Genomic DNA, 25,082 nt, shown 5'->3' on the forward strand with positions numbered 1-25,082 from the left:
CAGAAAAACAGCAACAAAGTTCCCTCCTCAATCTAGGCATTAACAGGAAGCTATTTACTCACGTGGATGTACTCCAAGTACTCCCAGAGCTATGAGCGCCTCCTCTGTGTCTCCCATGGGAAGAAACTGTTTTTCCTTCTTGTGGTTGTGGTGGCGGTGGGGGGGGGGATGAACCAGCAGTTGTTTCCACTGCGGTTTGGCCAGAAAAGGCATTTTCGCGCCCCCTCTGCTGGTCGGCAGTCCATACTGAAGGAAGCTTTGGGCTCTGCTTCATTGTGAAAATGTGTCTATTCCCTCGATGGCTGAATAACTGAGTCTGTGTTCAGACTGTTCAATACCCAGAGACTGAGGCTGTGTGAAGTGAATTCCTCAGCACAGTTAATATTGAAAGGATCTGCAGAAGTAATGAGAGTTCTGTAACTCCTTCTCTATGACCTGATTCCTCTGTCCACATCATGATTTGGCCCCACCCTCACCTGTCTGGACAATTCCAGGATAAAACTCCTGGTGCATCACAAAGGGTATCTGTGACCTCCCATGTGACTCCCCACATTGGCCCCACTTAGCCAGAGTCCTGGCTGCCTCCATGGCACCAACTTTCTGCCTTATCCAGTTTAGAGATACCCACAGCTTTGTTGATGAATTTGTTGGACATCAATGTAGGTGATTTGTCCAGGATCTCACTGCCACCTGGAAGCATGGGAGGCCTGATTGCATGTTCCCAGCTTAGGGTACACAGAGTTCCAGGGATCGAAACAGCTTAGGAGGGGTTGTTTAAGTCTTAAGGAGTGGTGATTGAAGTCCCTCCTCCACAGCTTTTTCCTTGGAACCTGACCCATGGAATCCCTGCCAGGTGCTTACTAGAATGGGGGTTGGAGTGGCATCATGATGTAAGTAAAGAACCTCTTCTTTTTTTCATTCTTGTGAATTTATTATATATGCTGCTATTATGGTATGTAAACATTGTCCCAAGAAAGTGAACTATGAACAATTAGAATTGCAAAGCTTGTTTTATGCTGAGAAAAAAATGATGCTCCTGAAAGACTTTATATCATAGTATCTTATCCACCTCAAGCTCCTTGTAGTCCTGCAAGGTGTAATCAAGTGCCTGAATATTGGTCTCTATCTGACACTGTGTCTCTACTGTGTCTTCACTTCTCTCTGCATCTCTGTCACCAACCATATATAAAGAGAAGAAGGAGAACAAAACCTGACTCAGAGGGCTGCCAGGAGGTTTGTGGGAACCAATTAAAGAGCTGAGAATAATACCTGTGCTCTCTTTGAACTCTTTTATGGTCTATTCTGAATTTTTAAAACTCTATGAGAAAGTTTCAGGGTAACAATTTTCCATATAAATCTCCCCTTGATACATTGTACTACAGTTCTTGCATCAGACTTATGATGTGCATGGTTCATCCATATTTTTCCATCTACCTCTTTGTAGTATTGACAAGGCAAATGAAATCACTTCTCTATGTATCTGTTGTTGGTGTGTGAAATTAGAATATTTCCAATGGGAAGCACCTGGTATAGTAAGAATGAATCATTTAATCTGAGGATTAATCATCAAAATCTGTTGGTATAGCAGTGTTGCAGCAGGAGTTTGCTGACTCCATAGCACATGGCTGACATGCAAAATCCATATTCCCCTGTGCTTTGGTCACCAAATCTCCATCCTACCTTTTAACCATGAACTACAGGTTACCAAGATAATGTGATAACATCCCTTTTTCTTGACCACTCCCATGGAAAACATAAGTAAAATGTCTTCCTATGCATAGTGGATTGGTAGCGATTTATGGGTAGGAGAAATGAGAGACTGAATTTCCCAACTTCTGAGTGCTTTCATACCCCCTAATGCTGTTAACTCACACTTTCTGGAAAAGCTCTCCTATATGCTTCTACTTACAAATCTTTACACTCTGAGTTGGAGAAAAGCCCCAGGGATGCTGAAGTGGAAGGTGGGGAGTTGAAGGTGGGGAAAATGTGGAGTCCCCATGATCTGGAACCTGGAAACATGAAAGGCCATAGAAAAAATCCAAAGTGGTTGCCACAAAACTATGTTTTCTTCAGGTCACTGAATAAGAGATCAGGGAAGATAGGATGCTAGCTATGATCTCATATACACAATGCCATATTTTTAGATCAGAAAATAAAAGAAAGAAAGAAGGGCATACTATTCCAAAGATATTTCTATTTTCCAAAACAGGAGCAACTACACACACTATAATTCACAGAATGTGTTGAATGTACAATATGAATGTATTTTCAAGATGCCATTGCTTCTCTCAGAGCTGAGTCTCCTTGGAGTTGGCTATCCTTGAAGTGAGGTATTTGCAGTCCAACTCAGAGACCAAGGTTGTTCTCGACATTTGAAATTTATAGTTCATTTAACAGAGTACTGTGTAGAGCTGGCACTGAAAAATTATGTTGAAAATTGAAAATTTAATATATATATTATATGTATGTATTTGTATATATGTGTATGCATTGCATGTATAAATCAATAAAAAATAAATAAATGTATAAACACATGTGAATTTATTTGTATGTGCATAAATAAACATTTGTATATGTATTTTGGAACCAAAGGGTATGAAGAATTTGTATAACAGAAGTATTTGCCTCTCTAAGATGAAAAATACATAAAAGATCACTTTTATTGATGTAACAGAGGGATTTGAAATATTTAGCCTCCATGTGTAACTGAAGATAGCTGGACCACCCCGATCATGTTTGGAACTTTCTTTCAAGGGCCCTCCTGGGGATAGCTGAGAAGGCTTTTCCTGTCATTATGATTCATAACTCAGTGACATCAGCTGCATTGCCTTGATTTCAGTGCCAGGTCTATCCCTACTTAGATGGTCCATTTTGGGCAACTTGCTTATCCTATCTGTCCTTCCATTTACTCTTTAGAAAGTCAATTGATTGTAACAGTGTCCAACTCAGAGGATTAATAAGAAAAGTAATATTGGCAGTGTATGGGTAGTTCAGTGGTAGAATGCTCATTGTCATGTGGGAAACCGAGGTTCAAGTCCTAGCCCATGCAACCCCCAAAAAAGGTATAAATAAATAAATAAATAAATAAATAAATAAATAAATAAATAAAAAGATGAATATTGTAAAATACTTAGAGCAGTTCATGACATATTTCATTTAAATGTTAGCTTGTTACTACGATCATTCTCAAAGCAATCTTGGCAGAAGATCATAGTTCACAACTTCACAAATAAATGAATTACCCATCTGCTATGAACCCCTCTTCCATTCCCATTGGGAACATTCCATAATGCAAAGTGGTCAGTTATTGCTTTTACCAATGCTGGTCTCACTCACTATTATTTACATTTATATTCTCTTGGCTGCTGAAGATTTCCATGATTCCATGGTAAAAGGGCTGGTCACATGATACTATCTTGTCACAATGGGAGGATATATATATATATATGTATGTATATGTATACTTTTTTTTACAGGGGCAGGCACTAAGAAATGAGCATGGGTATCCAGCATGGCAGGTGAGAATTCTGCCACTGATCCACCATTGCACCACCCTGGGAGGATATTTTTATGAGACTACTTCAGTTAAGTTGCAGCCCACATCCATCATGGGGCTTTGTAGAATCTTGTATGTTGCCCAAGGTACTCTTTAGGATTGACACCAATGGTTTTACTTGGGGGTTGGAAAGTTATGATAGGTAGTAATGTTTAACTAAAGCTTGCATAAGAGTGACCTCCAGAGTAGTCTCTTGACTTTACTTGAGCTCTCTGAGCCACTGATACTTTATTAGTTACTCTTCTTTTCCCCATTTTGTTCAGGATGGTATTGTTGATCCTACAGTGCCAAGGCCATAATCATCCCTGAGAATCATCTCCCATGCTTCCAGGAAGATTTTCACCCTGGATGTCATGTCCCACATAGGTGGGAAGGCAAAGATTTCTCTTGCAGAGTTGAGCTTAGAAAGAGTGTGTCCACATATGAACAAAAGAACTCCTCCAGAAGTGACTCAGGTATGCCTATAGGTGGGCTAAGTTTCTCTACTTGTAAGAGTAAGCCTCAAGATCAAAGTCTTGGCCTACTGATTTGGGTGTCCCTAGGTTTCAGGAGATTCCCTAATGATAAAGCTTAACAGCTCCACATTTTTTTCTCCCATCCCTCAAGGAACTTTGCCATAACTTTTTGATTATCTGCTTAATATATAATAGGATGTATCTAGGCATTACATTAAGCCAATCAGGATTAAAGACCCTCATTCTCATTCTTGGCTCCCTGTGTTTCAGTTGTTCAGCTGAGCTATCCAAATAGATTATTTATTTGATTAGATTATTTGCTACAGGAAATTTAGGCTCCAGACAAAAGAAATCTTTCTTCCTTTGGTTGCAAAGAGTAGATGTGGTTCTAAATTATAGGCAATGTCTTCCTTAACCCTGTGTTCTGAATTACCTTAATCCTGACCAGATCAGCCTTATTATTATCTCTGAATAACAGATTTTAGATATATAAAACATCCTCTCAAAATCCAGAAATAGTAATTACAACTCCAGACCAAATGTGTCTGCTAGAAGAGCTTGCAATCAAGGCCCCCATTTTCCAATAAGCATTTTCTAAAGGAAACCACACAATAATTTTTCTTTTATTTCTGGCTTATTTTGTGTCACCAAATGTATCACAGGTTCATTCATATCATTGCATACCCCACAACTTCATTCCCTTTTATAGCAGCACAATATTCCATCATATGTATACTCCGTCATTCCCCAATCTACTCTCAATCAGTGTATCCTTCAGACAATTGCATTCATTAGGTATCATGTATAATGTCCAAAGTTCACAGTCCATCAAAATTCTCAATTTTTGACAATTTCATTGTTCCAAAGAGAAAGAAAACCAATAAAAACACACTTGCCAAATAAGAAACATAAACTTCTCCTTAACTCTTGTCCCTCCCTCCATTGTTGCTGTGCTACTGTGCATGTTTTACTTTTAAACATAGCCCATAGAATGTAATAGCAGTTTACCCTCTGTATCCTGGACTTAAACACTCTTTGTACAGTCATACCTTTGTAGTAGTTCTTGCAAGAACTTATTTGTATTTCTAGAATTAATCAGTGAGACACATAGGTCTAAACAATCATTTTCAATCATGTTCACCTTCTTATAGACCCAGTATAGAACTGCCTTCACTTCCATTTATTCCTTTACATCTGAATTTAACCTCATTAGGTGACCAATCACCCATCTCTAGCTTCTATGTATCTCCAATTACCATATATTCTGTATTATAAGCCTCTGAGTTTACCTTTATCATAGTCATAAAAGTGCAGTCATATCTATATATATATGTGTCTGGCTTTTTTCACACAGTATTTTGTCCTCAATGCTCATCCATCTTGCCATGTGCTTCAGAATGACATTTTGTCTTATTGCTGCATAATATTCCATTGTATGCATATACCACATTTTATTAATCAAGGCATCTGTTGATGACATTTGGATTGTATCTATTTTTTGGTGATTGTGAATAATGCTGCTATGAACATTGGTATGCAAATGTCCCTTTGTGTCACTGCTTTCAGCTCTTCTGGCTATGTACCAAGTAGTGATATTGCTGGGTCATTGTGCAACTTGAGATTTAGTTTCCTAAAGAACTACCAAACTATCTTCCACAGTGACTGTACCATTATACATTCCCACCAGCTGCACATAGGTGTCCCAATTTCTTCACATTCTCTCAAACATTTGTAGTGTCCTCTTTGTTTAATAGCAGCCATTCTTATAGGTGTGAGATGGTATCTCATTATATTCTTGATCTGCATTTCCCTTATAGCTAATGAAAAGGAACATCTTTTCATGAGCTTTTGAGCCATCTATGTTTGCTCTTCAGAAAAATGCCTATTCATACCTTTAGTCTATTTTGTAATTGGGTTGTTTGTTCTTTTCTTGTTGAGTTGTATGATTTCTTTACAGGATACCAAACCTTTGTGCAATGTGTGATTTCCAAAAATCTCTCTTTATATGGCTGTGTCATTACATTTTGACAAAGTCTTTTGAGGTGAAGAAGCATTTGATTTTGAGGAGTTTCCATATATCTATTTTTAATTTTGTGCTTGTACTTTGGATTTCAAGTTTACCAAGCTACCTACTATTGCTAGGTCTTGAAAATATTTCCCTACATTTTCTTCTAAAAGCTTTGTGGTGCTAGTTCTTATTTTTAAGTATTGGATCCACTTTGGGTTAATTTTTGTGTAGAGTATAAGGTAAGAGTAGTCTTTCATTCTTTTAGCTATTTATATCCAGTTCTCCCATACTCATTTATTGTAAATACAATTTTTTCCTAGTTCAGTAGCTTTTGGGACCTTGTCAAAAATCAGTTGACCATAGACTTGATGGTCTATTTCTGCACTTTCAATTCAATTCCATTGGTCAATACTTCTATCTTTGTGCCAGTACCATGCTGATTTGACCACTGTGGCTTTATAATAAGTCTTCAAGTCAGGAAGTGTTCATCCTCTACTTTCTCTTTCATTTTTAGGATGCCTTCAGCTCTTTGGGATCTCTTTCCCTTCCAGATGAATTTGGTAACTATCTTTTCCAAGTCTTCAAAGTAGGTTGTTGTAATTTTGATTGGCACTTCATTGAATCTGCAAATCAATTTGAGCAGAATTGACATCTTAATTATATTCAACCTTCCTATCCATGAGGAGGGAAGATCTTTTCACCTTCTTAAATATTCTTTGATTTCTTTTAGCAGTGTTATGTAGTTTTCTATGTACAAGTCTGTCACATCCCTAGTTAATATCATTCCTATGTACTTGATTTTTTAGTTGCTATTTTGAATGGAACTTTCCCCTAACTGACTCTTCAGTTAGGTCATGCTTATGTATTGAAATGTTACTGATTTTTGCTCATTAATTTTATATTCCATCATTTTGCTGAATTTGTTTTATTAGTTCACATAACTTTGTAGCAATTTTCTCAGGCTTTTCCAAGTATAGTATCATGTCACTTGCAAATAAGGAAAGTTTTAATTCTTCCTTCCCAATTTGGAAGTCTTATTTTTTTTTTGTCCTTCCTGATTGCTATAGTACAATGTTGAATAATAGTGATGACAGAGGGCATCCTTGTCTTGTTCCTGATCTTAGGGGGACTGCTTTCAGTCTTTCTCTATTGAGTATGATGCAGGCTAGTGAGTTTTTTAGATTTGCCCTTCATCATATTGAGGAAATTACATTTGATTCTGCTCCTTTGAAGTGTTTTTCTCAGAAAAGGATGTTGAAAAACAGTTTTTAAGCATTGTATTAGCTAGGATTCTCTAGAAAAAGAGAATTAGAAGGAAATAGCTATAGATATAAAATTTATAAAATTGTCTCATGTAACCAGGGGAATGTAGAGTCCAAAATCTGTAGGGCAGGCTGTGAAGCTGAAGACTCCAATGAAGGATCTGGGTGAACTTCACAGGAGAGGCTCATCAGCCAATGCAGGAAGAGACACTGTCTCTTCTGAATCCTCCTTAAAAGCCTTCCAGTAATTAGAATAAGCATCACTCATTGCAGAAGACACTCCCCTTGGCTGATTACAAGTGCAATCAGCTGTGGATGCCGCCACTATGCTCATGATTTAGTTCTATGAGATGTCCTTATAGCAACAGACAGGCCAAATCTTGCCCAATTAAGACAAACAGGCACCATCACCTGGTCAAATTGACACATGAACCTGATCATGACAAACAGCAATCAAGTTGATCGTGTAATTTATGTTTTTCAATTTCTTAATGTGGTGTTTTAAATTAATTGATTTTCTTTTCTTGAGCCATTCTGGCATTCCTGATATAAACACCATTCAGTCATGGTGTATAATTCTTTTAATGTGTTACTGGATTCACTGCTAATATTCTGTTGAGAATTTTTTCCTCTATGTTCATTAGTGAGATTGGCCTGTAGTTTTCCTTTCTTACAGCATCAAAATGATATTCTGGTTTGCTAGCTGCCAGATGCAATATACCAGAAATAGAGCAGCTTTTAAAGGGAGTGATTTTTTAAGTTGCAAGTTTACAGTTATATTCTGTGAAAATGACCCAATTAAAGCAATAGCTACAAAAAAAATCCAATATAAGGAATCAGGGAATGGTACCTTGGTTCAAGAATGCTGATGAAGATAAGGGTTCCTCTCTCAACTGGAAAGGCACATGGTGAACATGGTGATGGCCAATAGCTTTATCTCCAGACCTCTTGCTTCATGAAGCTATCCTGGGAGAATATTCTTTCCTCATTCTTCAAAGGTTTGTGGTTGCATAGGCTCTTGTGCTCATCATTCTCTCATCATTCTGAAACTTTTTCCAAAATGCTTCCTCTTTTAAAAGATTCTAGTAAATTAGTCAGGACCCACATGAAATGGGTGTAGTCACTTCTCCCTCTATTCCAAGGTAAATACCCACAATTGTGTGTGTTACATCTTCCAGGAGATAATCTAATCAAGTTTTCACCCAGCAATGATGAATAAGGATTAAAGGAGATGGCTTTTCTGGGGTCCACCACAGATTGAAACCTGAACAAATGATACTAGTTTCATAAAATTAGTTAGGTACAGATGTGAAAATAAATTGGGTAGAGGGAAATACTTGTAGTCAATGATGGGGAGGAGTAAATAGGTGCAGTATGTATGAGTTTTTTTCTTTCTTCTTTTATTTCTTTTTATGAAGTGATGTAAATGTTCTGAGAAATGATCATGGTGATGAATATACAACTATGTGATGATATTATGAGTCATTGATTGCATACCAAGTATGGAATGTTCATATGTTGAGAATGATCGTATTGTATATTGAATTGATTTTATTAATATCAATTTTTAAAAAAATAGGTAGCATTCCACTTCCCTCAATTTTTGGGGAAAGTTTGAGCAGGATTGGTATTAGTTCTTTTGGGAATGTTTAACAAAATTCCCCTTTGGAGCCTTGGGTTTTGCTTTGTAGTAAGATTTTTGATGACTGATTGAATCTCTTTACTTGTGATTGGTTTGTTGAGATCTTCTATTTCCTCCTGAGTCAGTGTAGCTTGTTTGTATGCTTCCAGGAATTTGGCCATTTTATCTAAGCTGTCTAGTTTGTTGACATATAGTTGTTCATAGTTTTCTCATGATTTCTTTCAATTCTTCAGGGTCTGTCATAGCACACCCCTTCTCATTTATGGTTTTGTTTATTTGTATCCTGTAGGAGCCAGGGTTAATGGAAAACCTGCAGAATTTATTGGGAGCAACTGGCTTCAGAGTGGCATCGGCAGTAAACTGTGGAGACTGTTATCTGCTTAATTGAAGGACAGTCTGAGAGGGAGAGAATGCTTTTTCTTAAACCCCAAGATCTTGTTAGCTATCTCTTGTATGTAAGGAGTAATATACTGAAAAGTAGGCACTCTGTCTTATTATGAAATGTATGCATGCTTTTAGTCACATAAACCCTGCAGTATATAAGCAGGAACTAGTTAAGAATAAAGTTGTCTGTTGCATTTATTGCTAAGCTTCAGACCCCCTGATCCCATCTTTCTTTCTTTCTTTCTTTCTTTCTTTCTTTCTTTCTTTCTTTCTTTCTTTCTTTCTTTCTTTCTTTCTTTCTTTTTCTTTCTTTCTTTCTTTCTTTCTTTCTTTCTTTCTTTCTTTCTTTCTTTCTTTCTTTCTTTCTTTCTTTCTTTCTTTCTTTCTTTCTTTCTTTCTTTCTTTCTTTTCTTTCCTTTCTTTCTCTCTTTCTCTCCTTCTCTCTTTCCTTCCTTCCTTCCTTCCTTCCTTCCTTCCTTCCTTCCTTCCTTCCTTCCTTCCTTCCTGCCTTCCTTCCTTCCTTTCTTTCTTTATCATCAGTCCTTAATATCATTCAAGCTCCATTTCATAGGAAGCAACATCCTCTCTCTTTTTCTTTGTCAGTCTTGCTAGTGGCCCATAAATTTTATTAATTTTCTCAAAGAAATGACTTTTAATTGTGTTGATTCTTTCTATTGCTTTATTGCTCCCCAGTTTGTTGATTTCTGCTTTCGTCTTTATTATTTCTCTTCTTTTATTTGCATTGGGGTTAGTTTTTCTGCTCTCTCTCTAAATTCTCCAGGTGACCAGTTAAATCCTCAAGTTCTGCTTTTTCTATTTTTTGATCTAGACATTAAGGCAATAAATTTTCATCTCAGCACTGTCATTCCCTCATCATATGAGTTTTAATATGTTATATTCCTATCATTTGTTTCCAGATATTTACTGATTTCTCTACCAATTTCTTCCTTGATGCACTGATTATTTAAGAATGTGTTGTTTAATCTCCATATAATTGTGAAAGCTCTGGTTCTTTGGTACTATTTATTTCTAACTTTATTCCGTTGTGATCAGAGAATGTTCTTTGGATAATTTAAATCTTATTAAATTTATAGAGACTCAGTTTGTGTCCCAGCGTATGATCTATCCTTTAGAATGTCCTTAGAGAAGAATGTGTATCCTGGTGTTTTGGAATATTATTATCTACATAATTCATTTATATTATTGTTTAAATTCACTGTTTCCTTGTTGATCCTCTGTGTTGTTCTTTCTATAGTGGACAGTGGTGTATTGAAGTCTCCCACTATAACTGTTGATATGTCTATAGCTCCCTTCAGTTTTTCCAATATGTGCTTCACGTACTTTGGAACTCCTTGATTGGGAGGATACACATTTATGTTTGTCATTTCTTCTTAGTGAATTGTCCCTTTTGTTAATATGTAGTGTCCTTGTTTGTCTCTTATGATGTTTTTACATCTAAAGTCTATTTTGTCTGATATTAGTATAGCTACTCTTTCTTTCAGTAGCAGCTAACATAGAAGATCTGTTTCCATCCTTTCACTTTCAATCTAATTGTATCCTTGAGTCTAAGATGTGTTTCTTGAAAACAACATATAGATGGATTATGTTTTTTGAAACATTTTGTCAGTCTGTATCTTTTAATTGGTGAGTTTAGTATATTAACATTCAAAGTAATTACTGTAAAAGCAGTTCTTGATTCTACCATCTTGTCCTTTAGTTTTCATTCATCAGCTCTATATATTATTTTCCTTCTCTCTCTCTTTTCCTTTAAATTACCTTTACTCAAATTCTTCAATTCTGTGCCCTGCTCCAGACATCCCTCTCCTGTCTTTGTTTATCACCTGGCAGGACTCCCTTTTGTATTTCTTGTAGGGCTTGTTTCTTGTTCACTAGTTCTCTCAATCTTTCTTCATCTTTGAAGATTTTAATCTCTCCCTCAATTGTCAGGGATAACTTGGCTGGATGAAGAATTCTTAGTTGAAAGCCTTTCTCATTCAGGATCTTAAAAGTATCATACCACTGCCTTCTTGCTTCCATGAGGCCTGTTGAGTAGTCTGCATGTGTTTTACCTTGTATGTAGTGGATTGCTCTTCTTATGCTGCTTTCAGAACTTTCTGTTTGTCTTCAACATCTGACAGTCTGATTAGCATGTGCCTTAGAGGGGGCTTGTCCAAATTTGTTCTATTTGGAGTTCACTGTGCCTCTTTGATGTGCATATTCATGTGTTTTATAAAGTTTGGGAAGTTTTCTCCAATTATATCTTCAACTAACTTTCATTATTGTGCTTCTTGTTGTCCATCATTCCCTTTGAACTTTCTGCATTTTTTCCATCTTTCTGGTCATTTGTTTTTTTGTGTGCTCTAATTCTATTGTTCTATATTCTAACTCACTTATTCTTCCTCTTGTTTCTTCGAATCTGCTATCATATGTCTCCAATATATTTTTTATTTGGTCTACTGTATCTTCCATTTCCATGAGATCTACTATTTTTCTATTTGTCCTCCCAAATTCTTCTTTATGCTCTTCTAGTGTCTTCCTGATATCCTTTATTTCCTTATAAATACCCTTGAATATTTTTCCGTATTCTATGTCCCCTATAGAATTTTGATTTGGTCATTTGGTTGGGTCATTTCTGCTTAGATCTTCATGTGTTTTGTGATTTTCTGCTGTGTTCAGGGCATTTGATTATCTTGATGTGGTTGTGATGGAAGTTGGTTTCCTTCACTCTTCTAAAGTTTTGTACTTACTTAGTTTTTGCTAAATGACTCCTTTTGTATTTTATCAGTTACTCTCTGCCAAATCAAGGTCCAAATCTCATGCAGAGGATACAGTTCAACTTAAGGGTCTATTATAAGGTAGACTGGAGTGCACAGGTATTTCAGTGGCAGAATAGCTGCCCACCACACAGGAGACCCAAGCTGAACTCTTAGCCTATGCACACACACTCAAAAGATCAAGAAAAGAAAAAAAAGAGATAATAATAATAAGGCAAAATAATAATATAATAAAAATATGAAACACAGAAAGAAGGACCACAGCAAAATACACTTCATCAATAGTAGGCACCAGAATCAAAAGGATACACCACAGGACATACTGGGAGTGAAGTTAGGCTGGTGTCCACCAGAGGGAGAGAAAATTTAAGATATCAGTAATAACAGTAATAATAAAAATGAATGAAATGTAATAGTAAAGACAATATGTGGAGTAAAAAATAGAAAATAGGTAAAAATGCAATATAAAATATCTATTAAAATTTTTAAAAATAATGAAGAATTATATTACTAATAAAATGTATAGAAAGAATATGTTTTAAAAAGGAGAGACAAAAAAGAATATTAATAAAAAATAAAATAAAATAAATAAAAATAAAAATAAAGGTCTAGGAAGATAGTATTTAACTTGCTTGCATATACCTCTTCTTCCCATCAGGTGGTGACCATGAGCCTCTTCCTCCTTCAAGCTCTTCCCTACCTATCTGGTGCAGCCAACTTGCACTTACTGCATTTGGCCAGCAGATAGCATGGCTGAGTCTCCTCCTCCCTCAGCCCTGCTCAGAAGGGGGGCTGCTTCAACAGGGGGACTGCTCCACTAAGGACAGCTGTCAGTGGCTCTCTTCCAGGCAATCTTGGGAGCCAACCAGTATGTGGCAGATCAGCTGATCAGCTGATCCACAGCATTGATGGGCCTCCCAGACACCACAACTGTGGGTGGCATTTACTGCACCCCACTGGGTGATCACCCCCCCACCAAGGCCTGCCCTGTGGTGGATCTCTACCTCACTTTTGAAGAAAGATTTGCCTGGGTACAGAATTCTTGGCTGGAAGTCTTTCTCTTTCAGGACCTTAAATATATTGTACCCCTACCTTCTTCCCTCTATAGTACCAGTTGAGTATTCTGAACTCAGTCTTATGTGGTCACCCTTGTAGGTAATAGATTGTTTTTCTCTTGCCACTTTCAGGATTTTCTGCTTCTCTTCAACATTTGACAGAGTGATTAACATGTGTCTTGGGGAGGGCCTATTTGGAGTTATTCTGTTTGGAGTTTGTTGAGCTTCTTTGATTTTCATATTTATGTCCTTTCTAATGGTTTGGGAGTTCCTCCCCCCATTATATCCTCATTTGATCTTCCTAACCCTTTACTCTTCTCTTCTTCTGGAACACTGATGATTCTTATATCTGTGCACTTTGTTTTGTCCATAATTTCCCTGAGATCTAATTAAAAATTTTCCCTCTTTGTTGACATTTATCATTTTGAGTGTTTAAAGTCAGTTGCCCTGTCCTTTAGTTTGTTTTTTCTTTCTTCTAGCTCTTCAAATTTGTTATGTGTGTCTCTATTATGTTTTTTATTTGGTCCACAGCATCTTTAATCTCTGTGCTATCTGCCATTTTTTCTCTTTATTCATTCAAATTCCTCTTTATGCTCTTCTAGTGTCTTCTTGTTCTCCTTCATGTCATTACTCATCCCATTTATTCTATTTAGTAGAGTTATATGCAAATCTTTGATTAGTTGTTCCAATGTCTGTGTCTTCTCTGGTATTTTAGTTTGGTCACTAAGCTGGACTATATCTATCTGCATCATGATATGTTCAGTGATCTGCTGTCTTCACAGACTGTAAATATCTAGATTGGTTTACTTTGGAAGATGTCTTCCTTCAGTAGTCTAAAGCCTTGTATTTGTAGGATGGCTGTGGAGCAGGATGCAGGGTGTGAGGTGAGAAGAACAGTGTGGTGATGAATAGTAGCACAGGTATATGTGCAAGTTGGGGATACTATGCTGGTGCCTGTAAGCATAGGCACCAAGCAGTGGGGAAAATGTGGTTGTGTAGGCGCACATATCTGTGGGACAGGGCCCTGGTGTGTGTTGGTCTAGGGTATGTGGCCCATTTCGTGCATTTGCAGATCTCAGGGCAGCCAGTTGACATTGTTATTGCATGAGCTGAGGTAGATGAGGCCTAGTTGTGCAAGTCAGTGCTTGCCCATAGCTAGGGGGCACATCTGGGGGCTGTGCACATGCACACATCTGGAGGGCCATAAACTGATGCATATGTGCACAGAGCTCATTTGGGGTGGAGTGTGGTTGCATGACTGTATGGGCTGTGGATGGGTGTAGACTTGGTATAGGGGTAAGTGTCCACAGCCTTTATGCACTGGCAATCACCTGCAGGGGGCAGGGAGAGGGAGGTAGGGCTTAGGATGGAAGGGAAAGCTTCACTTTTGCAGAATATGTGGGTTGGGACAGGTGTGCATGTGCTTAGGGTGGTGGTGTGGGATGGGTATGCATGCAGGGGTGTGGGTGGGATAGGGGTGCTTGGAGCATGAGGGGGGATTGGCTGCTGGGGTTAAGGTGACTGGTGTGTGGGGTGGGTCACAGGTCACAGGATTGCACTGGTGAGAGTAGCGTGCTCAAGGAATGAGGCTTGGCTTACTTCCTAATTCCTCTCTCCCCATCTGTGCACTCTTGAGGTCTCCAGGCTTCCAGGTAGGCTGTTTGTACCAGCCAGATGGTCTCCAGCTCTCTGCTTGATGGTCTCTGGTTCTCTGCTTCCTCTATATGCCCTTGAAGTAGCCTTTATTCTTCTTGTTGAATGTAAGGGAAGGGACTACCTTCTCCTTCTCATCTCTTTGAATATTTACTTAGAAAGCCAAAGCTGCAAGTAATACAACTTTCATTGTCCTTTTGAAATGCATGCATATTTGAAATGTGTGCAAAAGTTTAAATATGTCTCATCATTTTTTCCATGAAAAGTCTACACAAGAACAGAAGCCATTACTTCAAAATATAATCTAAGAAAATTTCTACCAGTTTCCTGATAAGAGATAAACATAACATCTGCTAGTCAGTATTGAGGGGTGGGTTATTTTTTATTCCAAATTGTGAACCTACTTGTGGTCTTGAAGATATGAGAAATAAATTGTGAATGAGTATGAAATATGCTGTATCTCCTTAGGCCCATACAAATGGCAAGATTTCTATCTGTCTTTGAATGTCTTTGTGGATTACCTGTAATTCATCACATTCTACTTTAATGATTATTCAATGATAACATTGTCCTTCTTTCTCTTATAATTTTGAAGACAATTTTTGGGAGGTTGGACATGATAATTTACACTTTTCCAACAGTTATTGGGCCTAAATAAAAATATATCTTGAATTAAAGACATTGCAATGCTGGTTTGAAGCCCAGAGATGAAATTCAGAGATACTCACAGAGAATCAGAGAAAACTCAGAAGAAACAGCTCTAGAGAAATTGAGAAGACCTGTGGGACTCAGAGAGAAATCCACTGAAGCCAGAAGCTGAAAACAATGAAACCTGGGAGAGAATGACCAGCAGACAGGTGCTTTCCTATATGACAGAAGTGTCCTGGATTCCACAAGCCTTTCTTTGGAGAAGGTATCATTCTGTTGATTCCTTAACTTTGATGTTTTTATGACCTTAAAACCATAAATTTGTGAGTTATTAAATCCCTGTCATAAAAAAAACATTTTTGGTACATTGCATCTGGCAGCTTTAGCAAACTGAACCAATTACTTCCCTCCAAGCAAGTGAAAGTTATATCTCCTCTCATTCCCAACCATAATTAATGGCTCCTTTAGGCAGCCAGGAATGAACTCTTGAAACCCCCTTTTGGTACCACAGAAACCCACTGGAAATCTGTTATTCATTCTGCACTGAACATTGTTGTCTTCCTTCATCTCCCCCCCAATCCAAGTTACAAATAAGTCCAGTTCATATTCATTTTCCTTCATCATCAGTTTAAATATTAGCCTCTCTTAATCCCTCCCTTTTATGAACACTCATCTACTTTAGCTTTTTCCTTCTCTGCTAAAGTTCTCTTGAACAGAACACTATTTTATCTTCAAGCAAGACCTGTATTTTCTCATTATATGTTTATTTATTTATTTATTTGACTTCCATCCCCTCCGTGGGACTAATTGCAGAAAAATAGACCCCAACATCTTAAAATATGACAGGTTCCTCTCTGAAAATTATTTATGAATTAAATCCTGGTGGAGTTCCTTCTCAACAATAATGGAACTTACCCTCAGGTAGCCTATAACTGATTATCTGCAGTGAAACACAATTGACTTCAGATTAAGATTAATTTACAAAATAAAGGAGGTCCATCTCTCCTGGGAAAAATTCCTTCCAGTACTCACCTGAACTCATGAAGATGGAAATCCAGGGCACACTGAGTTTGAGTATGCTATTACCACATTCTAAAGCTCAAAGCTTATTTCTTGCTCTAGAAAAATGAGTTTTGTTAGTGTCTTTTTATGTGGTTAATAACTTCATCAGCCATGTATGAAAGGTTACACCCTCTTCAACTTGAAATCCAAGGAAGAAAGATCTAATCTACAAATAACTAGTGTACATCTTTCCCTTTAATTGTGTAAATAATATATAAATATGCAGATGATGAAAATAGATTATAACTTTTCTTTCTTTGCCCAGAGGTCTCAGTGTTTTGTGGGTTCTGACTTTTGGGTTAATATTGTTCAAAACCTTCAGAAAAAGAATCAGTCCTGCTGAACACTTATAAAACTACCATCATTCTGGAAGATGGCGGCTTAGTAAAACGCGCGGGTCTTAGTTCCTCCTCCAGAAAAGCAACTAAAGAAACAGAAACAATACAAAACAGCTCCCGGAGTCACGACAGAGACCAAAAAGACAGCGTACCCCATTCTGGAACAGCTGAACGGGCAGGGAGAATCTGCTGCGGTGAGCTACCCGAGGGGCGCGCGTTTTCCCGGCCGGGGCGGCTGGCGACTGGGGTCCCCTCCACGCACGTGGCTCCCCAGTCTGACTGGGAACGTTGGATAGCGGGGCCCCCCCGTCACACTTGGTGTTTCGGGCCAGCTGGGCAATTAGGATCAGCACTCTCCCAAGCCAGGGCGGCCGGCGACACCCCCCGCCCTCCACGCGCGGTTTCCCGGGCCGACTGCCGTGCAGACAGACGAGCGCCACGAGCGCCACCTACTGGGCAGGAAAAGAAAAACAGAGCCCAGAGATTTCACAGAAAAACCTTTCAACCAGCCGGGTCCCACACCCAGGGAAATCTGATCAAATGCCCAGACACCAGCAGAAAATAATGGATGACGCTCGGAAAATTGAAGATATGGCCCAGTCAAAGGAACAAACCAATAGTTCAAATGAGATACAGGAGCTGAGACAACTAATGCTGAATATACGAACAGAAATGGAAAAATTCTTCAAAAACCAAATCAATAAATTGAGGGAGGACATGAAGAAGACATGGGCTGAACAAAAAGAAGAAATAGAAAATCTGAAAAAACAAATCACAGAATGTATGGGAGTGAAAGACAAAGAAGAAAAAATGGAACAAACAATGGATACCTACAATGGTAGATCTAAAGAGACAGAAGCTACAATTAGTGAACTGGAGGATGGAACATCTGAATTCCAAAAAGAAACAGAAACTATAGGGAAAAGAATGGAAAAACTTGAGCAGGGGATCAGGGAACTGAATGACAATATGAAGCGCACAAATATACCTGTTGTGGGTGTCCCAGAAGGAGAAGAGAAGGGAAAAGGAGGAGAAAAACTAATGGAAGAAATTATCACTGAAAATTTCCCAACTCTTATGAAAGACCTAAATTTACAGATCCAAGAAGTGCAGCGCACCCCAAAGAGAATAGACCCAAATAGGCGTTCTCCAAGACACTTACTAGTTAGAATGTCAGAGGTCAAAGAGAAAGAGAGGATCTTGAAAGCAGCAAGAGAAAAACAATCTGTCACATACAAGGGAAACCCAATAAGACTATGTGTAGATTTCTCAGCAGAAACCATGGAAGCTAGAAGACAGTGGGATGATATATTTAAAGTACTAAAAGAGAAAAACTGCTAACCAAGACTCCTATATCCAGCAAAATTGTCCTTCAAAAATGAAGGAGAAATTAAAACATTTATAGACAAAAAGTCACTGAGAGAATTTGTGACCAAGAGACCAGCTCTGCAAGAAATACTAAAGGGAGCATTAGAGTCAGATACGAAAAGACAGAAGAGAGAGGTATGGAGTAAAGTGTAGAAAGAAGGAAAATCAGATATGATATATATAATACAAAAGCCAAAATGGTAGAGGAAAATATTATCCAAACAGTAATAATACTAAAAGTTAATGGACTGAATTTCCCAATCAAAAGACATAGAATGGCAGAATGGATTACGACCCAGCAATACCACTGCTAGGTATCTACTCAAGGGACTTAAGGGCAAAGACACAGACGGACATTTGCACACCAGTGTTTATAGCAGCATTATCTACAATTGCAAAGAGATGGAAACAGCTAAAATGTTCATCAACAGACGAGTGGCTAAACAAACTGTGGCATATACCTACGATGGAATATTATGCAGCTTTAAGACAGACTAAACTTATGAAGCATGTAATAACATGGATGGACCTAGAGAACATTATGCTGAGTGAGTCTAGCCCAAAACTAAAGGACAAATACTGTAAGGTCCCACTGATGTGAACTGACATTTGAGAATCAGCTTGGAATATATCATTGGTAACAGAGACCAGCAGGAGTTAGAAACAGGGTAAGATAATGGGTAATTGGAGCTGAAGGGATACAGATTGTGCAACAGGACTAGATACAAAAACTCAAAAATGGACAGCACAATAATACCTAAGTGTAATGTAACTATGTTGGAACACTGAATGAAGCTGCACCTGAAATATGGTTTTTTGTTTGTTTGTTTGTGTGTTTGTATCTTTTGTTTTTGTTTTTTTTTCTTTTTCCTTTTTATATATATATATATTATTAGTATTATTATTTTAATTCTCTTCTCTATATTAACATTCTATATTTTTTTCTGCTGTTTTGCTAGTTCTTTTCCTAAATCGATGCAAATGTACTAAGAAATGATGATCATACATCTATGTGATGATACTAAGAATTACTGAGTGCATTTGTAGAATGGAATGATTTCTAAATGTTGTGTTAATTTCTTTTCTTTTTTTGATTAATAAAAAAATTAAAAAAAAAAAACTACCATCATTCTCTCATGTTTGAGTTCTCAATGCTACTCTGTATAAGTATAAATAGTTAGGCTTCCAATATGTGTTTAATGGAAAGCTATTTTTTCATGCATCAAGTATAAACATATCTTACCACCAAGGAATTGATGTACCATAGAACACAGTTCTCTTCTATTTAGACTTATCTGATGTCTTAAAACTATAAAATCCTAGAAGTCTCAAATATTAGGCATTCATTACTGATGTGACTAATTATGATGACTTCAACTTTTTGGGGAGGCATGAGTAGGCTCCAGGAATAGAGCCTGGATCCTCAGCATGAAAGGTGAGAATTTTGCCACGAAGCCACCATAGCCCACCCATTTCAACTATTTTTTAAATAAAATTAAAGGTTTAAAAGTCTTAGGAGCTCTCATGAAGGAAATAGAGATAAATTTGCAAAGAAAAACCGAGCAATAAAATTTAAATTTAGTGTAGAGACATTCATTTCCAAAGTAAATATTGTGTCTTTTACTCTTTAAATAGCTTTCCGAAGTTTTTTTAAAAAAATGTTTTTATTAATTTAGTAATGAGAATTTTGAGTAACGAACCTTGATTTTAGGGTTCTCTTATATGCTTCTATGTCTCTACATTTAAAAGTAAATATGTCTTCATATGCAATTGTAAGACTGCTTAAAATTTGTTTCTCAGAAGCCATCCAGCATTGAAGCTGTGGCAGGCACTTTACTAGTGGCTTGGGATGCCATTGTGAGAAAAATATCTGTCTTTCCATTCTTGACTTTCATATCAAAATGTCCAAACACTTGTTTTATTGCACATTCATTTTAGTTTGTGAGCTCCTGGATTGCAATATACCAGAAATGGAGCAGTTTTTATGAATGAGATTTAATAAGTTAAAGTTTACAGTTCTAAGCCTGTAAAAATGTCCAAAGTAAGGCATTCAAGGAAAGATACCTTAATTAAAGAAAGGCCAATGGATCAGGAACACCTATGTCAGCTGTGTAGTTTCATGGTGGGAATCTGCTGGTCCCTTGCTCCTGGGCTTTGTGGTTTTCAGACTCTGTTCTTTTAAAGGTCCCTCATTTTTCTGGGCTGGCTGTCATCTCTTGGCTTCACTAGGCTCCTGTTTCAGGCTTCCTTAACATATCATGTTGATGTCTGCTGGGCTTCAAGAATCTCCAAATGTCAACATCTCTGTTCTGAGAATTGGGTGTTAAATCTTCATGGAGATAATCTAATACAAAGTTTCCAATCTATAGTATTGAATCGGTATGAAAATAAATGGCTGTATGCACAAATTTGGTTCAATATTAAAATATGGCTTTTCTGGGGTACATAATATTCTCAAACCAGCACAGCATTGTATTAGCATATAGACATAAACTACAGAGTGATAGCAGAGAGCCAAACTTTGACAAAGAGCTCTGAAGGCTTGTTTTGGAGAGGATTTACTTCCTAGCTCATTCAACTGGCATTTTGCTGCATTTACTTCCTCTTAAACTAAAGGATGGATTGAAGACCTTTGTCTATGACTGTTGGCTGGAACCTAGACTCTCCCACATGGAGGTTTGCTTCTTCCAAGCTTACAATTTGAGAAGAAAGTAGAGTCTTTTAGCAAGTTGGTAGCCACAGTCTTTTATAACTTTTTATAATTTTAGAAAATTATTAACTATTCCTTTGGAATATTCTCTTCTATTCACCAAGGTCCAGTCTTCAACCTAAGGGAAGGGTTTACACTAGGGTATGTATTCCAGGTGTCAGTGGCCATTAAGGGAGCCCTTCTATAAGTCTACCTGACATCTTCCTTTTCAACAAATTCTGGTTTACATGCAGTCAGCCAGCAACCACACTTCCTGTAGACTGCTTGCTGGATAAAATATCAGTTTTTGGCTCTTGTCTCTCTTGTCTTTAGTTTCATAGTCCTTTAGTTTATCCAAAATTTCATAAGAATTTTTTGAAACTATATGAAGTGACTTGTACTGACCTAAGGGCAAAATAGTTAAAAATAATCACTGTATGATCCTGTGACCTTTGGTCTTCTGAGGAGCAGTGTGGTTCTCCTACCTGCAATAAGTGACACTCTGGACTCTTGGAAGATTTTGAGTTCTCATAAAATTCCCATCTGAATAGGTCAGAAAAATTACATTATTGGATCCATGTGTTTCAGACAAATTTTTAACTGTATTTTTTTGTAGTCAAAATTTAACATATTATTCCTTCAGTTTAGTTTCTTTCTACAGTGCTGTAGAAACTTTTACACTGGAATAATTGGGAGGATGAGAATATTGGATGATATCTCCTCTGAGAACAGTATTTTGATGTTTTAGTTTTGTTCACTGCAGGATGGAAATGGTGATAATGGAGAGAACTTCCTCAGCCAAATGCTTCTGTGACCTGGACTCCTTTTCAAAACTCCAAGTCATCATAACAGTCTGTTCTCTTCACTTTGTGAGTGTAAATATATAATATACACTTATGTTTCCCTTTAGAGGTGTTGCTTAGTTAAAAATTATTGTATATATATATGAGGTCATAAAAATTAGAAATTGACAGAATAAAGAACACAGAGATAAATTTAAGGCAAAACCAAGGTCACCAGCTCAATATGGTGAAAAGAGCACAGCACCCCTTCCTTTAGCACTTTATCTATTATTCAAAGTGCTCTTGTTCTGTGTCCAGTCCCTATGCAATTCCTTTGGTCAGAATTATGGGTTTGGTAAGGACAAGCCAATACCTTGTCAACTGATATGTTCATACTGAGATAAAAGTATAAAAATTTGTGTAAGAGGAGAAAAAGTGTCCGTTGAATATTTCATATCCCAGATATCTTAATCTGCACAAAGAAGAATATCTCATTCTTCAGTTTATTCCTCAAATGGATGTATCTGACCTCCCAACCACCCATCAATCCTGCTAGGGTCCTAGATGGGTAAAATCCAAGCCTGCTTTCTTGTAGCTTTGGATAGCATCCATTAAGATCCTCAAGGCTTTGGGGGTCTAATTAACATTCAAGCAATCCCCCACTACCTCCCTATTGGAAGCTCCAATATTTCTGAGATGAAGCATACTTTCCTTCACTAAAGATGCAGCCAAAAAGGCAGTTTCAAAGTCAAGTATTCACAACCAAGGGGAGACTTGAAGAAGGTTTTCATGCCTTTCATTATGCCCAAGGCACACATAAACACACAATCTGAGCAGAAGCAGTTTGTCTCTTATTTAAACACAGCTTCATGTCAGACAAATCACTGTCCCTTCTAAGAAATACTGCCACCTTGCAGCCCCTTCCCCTTCACACACCCCACATTCATGATTCACTCATGAGCAACCACTGGGGTAAAGGGAGCACTGAGGGTCAGAGGAAGCCCATATTCCCTTTAGGGAAGGATATAGCATTAGGTCCTTTTTTTTCCTACCCTATTCTTCAGATTTCATAGGACTGGGACCTCAAAAGAAGTCCAGTCTCAGGGTGTGAAAAGTGACAGAGATGACCTTGTAAAAACAAAAATGAAGGACCAATTCCCACTTTATGTATCATTACCAAAGCTGTTGTGTATAATGAACCACAATCAGTCCTTTACATGAAGTAACTCCATTTGCCTTCTTTGACCTTGTCTTTGTTTCATGGGTAGCTTGGGAAAAGAGGAACCCCTTGAAAAAACACTTAACTCCTTTCCCCCTTTCCTTCTTTCCAGAGGTTCCTCTTGCTGGGTCATAGTTCCTGAGGGTGGAGTCTCAATAAATATGTAATGAGCTTTGGTGTTAAATGGGTTACTGGCATTCCATACAGAGAGGCAGCAGCACATGCGTGGGTATTCTGTATTACAGGAGATGTTTAATCTATATAACTTGTGCAAGCTCTTCTGGTTAGTGAGATACAGCTATAAAATGTGGATCCAGGATCTGACTACAAGGTCTGAACTCTTAACTCCTTAACTGCTTTGGAGTCTATGTGCCTCAGTATATGCCAGAAAATATTAGAGGTTTCTGACTTAGAGGATACTGTCTGGAGATTAAAATGTGATGTTAACTCCTTGATAAAATTGTGGGATGAAATGTAAATTAAGCAGTAACAACACAATAGAGAGAAAGACCCATCAGTAGCACCCAACTTCTGGGGATCCTAATACTAACCACAAATCTCACAAGTAACCAACTAGAGAATGTGGAATGAGGGTGCTCACTGAGTGGTCCCTTCTCCCTGCTTAGGGTGGATACCAAAAGTCCAGCATGTCAGAATTTAGTAACAAAATTAAAACTCAGAAATAAATGTGACAACTCTAAGACAGTACAACCTAAGAACCTTTTCAATAAACCTTATTGAACATTTCAAACTCATTAATCATCAATTCCCCAATTTATGCCCATTTTTAACCTCCTGATAATCTATGCTCTCAACTTTAGTTCTCAGAGCTTACTCATTATAGTAAATTTATATTAGTGAGATCATATAACATTTGACTCTTCTTTTCTTGAATATTTTGCTCAACATATCTTCAAGTTTCACTGAGGCATAACTTCATCCCTTTCTGCAGCTGCACAATATTCATCATATCTCTATCTGTATCTATATCTATGTCTATGTCATGTCTACATATCTATATATCACAATTCACCCTCCAACTCATCAGTTGATGTATACTTGGGCTACCTCCATCTATTGACAATTGTGAATAATGTCACAATAAACTTTAGTGTGCAAATGTCTATTCATTTCCCTGCTTTCAGTTCTTTGGAGTATAAACCTTGTACCTGGATTGCAGGATACTATGACAACACTGAGTCGACACTAGCTACTGGGAGGAGGTCAATCTGGAGTTGTCAGTGCAGAATTGAGATAATCAAAGGGCCTAAATGTCACTCAGTCCATTTTCTGACTCCAGAGGAAGGTAAGTATTTGTAGGTCTTTGATTTCATGCATACTCAGCTGTTTCAGATAGAGCCCTGTGCCTTGATGCATCACTTTTTGGGATCAGATTGCCATGAGATGAGTGTGGGAAGCTGCTTGATCCATGGCATGAACAGTTTGGGATGCATTCCAGATTTAATTGAGAGTCAGTAAGAGGTGTCTCATCCCAGCTATGGATATATATATTGCATTTCTGAGGAAACCCAGTAGCCAAACTTCCACAATCACTGATAAATGCAGAATTGAACAATTGTGAAATTTTCAAGTCAAGGTGCATCAAGAAGGAGATTTACCCATTAAATTTCCTGCAGCACTTTATTCTAGACCATGTCCCTGCATTTGCTAACAGGTTAATAAAGACCTTGTCCAGCTGAAGACTCTGGGCTCACTGGTTCTGTTGGATGTTTCTCTACCACCTGTTGATATAATCATGGTGATTCTGTCTGAAGTAGATGGCTTCCTGAGCCTAAAGCTGGTAAAATTCTTTCAGTAGATTGGCTCATTCATTCAGAAGACAACCATCTTCAGAAGCTAGAGAAGCTCAGTATGAGAGTAAGTTGGCAATAACCAAGAATTTTCTCATCCAGAAGGTTTGGATTCACCGAAGCATTTAGAATTAAATAGTCCTCCTACTACTTAAGACTTCCCCTGTACTTCTTACATCTGTGCAATTTGTATCTAGGTGCAGACATTCCAAACTCTCAATCACCTAAGTGTCTATACCCCAGGCCAGGAGAGAGAGGATGCCATAACTCCTCTGCAGAAAGTCAGCTTCTATACTGCACAGTCACTTGTAATTCCATGCCAAAGTTGTCCACTGACTAGTGGAAAAGATATCATAACTCAGACCCACTCATAACT

The 25,082-nt window shown here is 37.8% G+C and overlaps 1 long non-coding RNA gene across 1 annotated transcript; it reads left to right on the top strand.

The window, feature by feature from the left end:
• The first annotated feature begins 600 nt into the window (after positions 1–600).
• LOC143673038 (uncharacterized) lies at positions 601–21,763 on the top strand. The gene is made up of 3 exons (XR_013170150.1): positions 601–731; positions 816–890; positions 21,658–21,763. It is a non-coding gene; the product is annotated as an uncharacterized LOC143673038 (long non-coding RNA).
• The last annotated feature ends 3,319 nt before the right edge of the window (positions 21,764–25,082 follow it).

Source organism: Tamandua tetradactyla (assembly GCF_023851605.1).
Source record: "Tamandua tetradactyla isolate mTamTet1 chromosome 25 unlocalized genomic scaffold, mTamTet1.pri SUPER_25_unloc_2, whole genome shotgun sequence".
Lineage (NCBI taxonomy): Eukaryota > Metazoa > Chordata > Mammalia > Pilosa > Myrmecophagidae > Tamandua > Tamandua tetradactyla.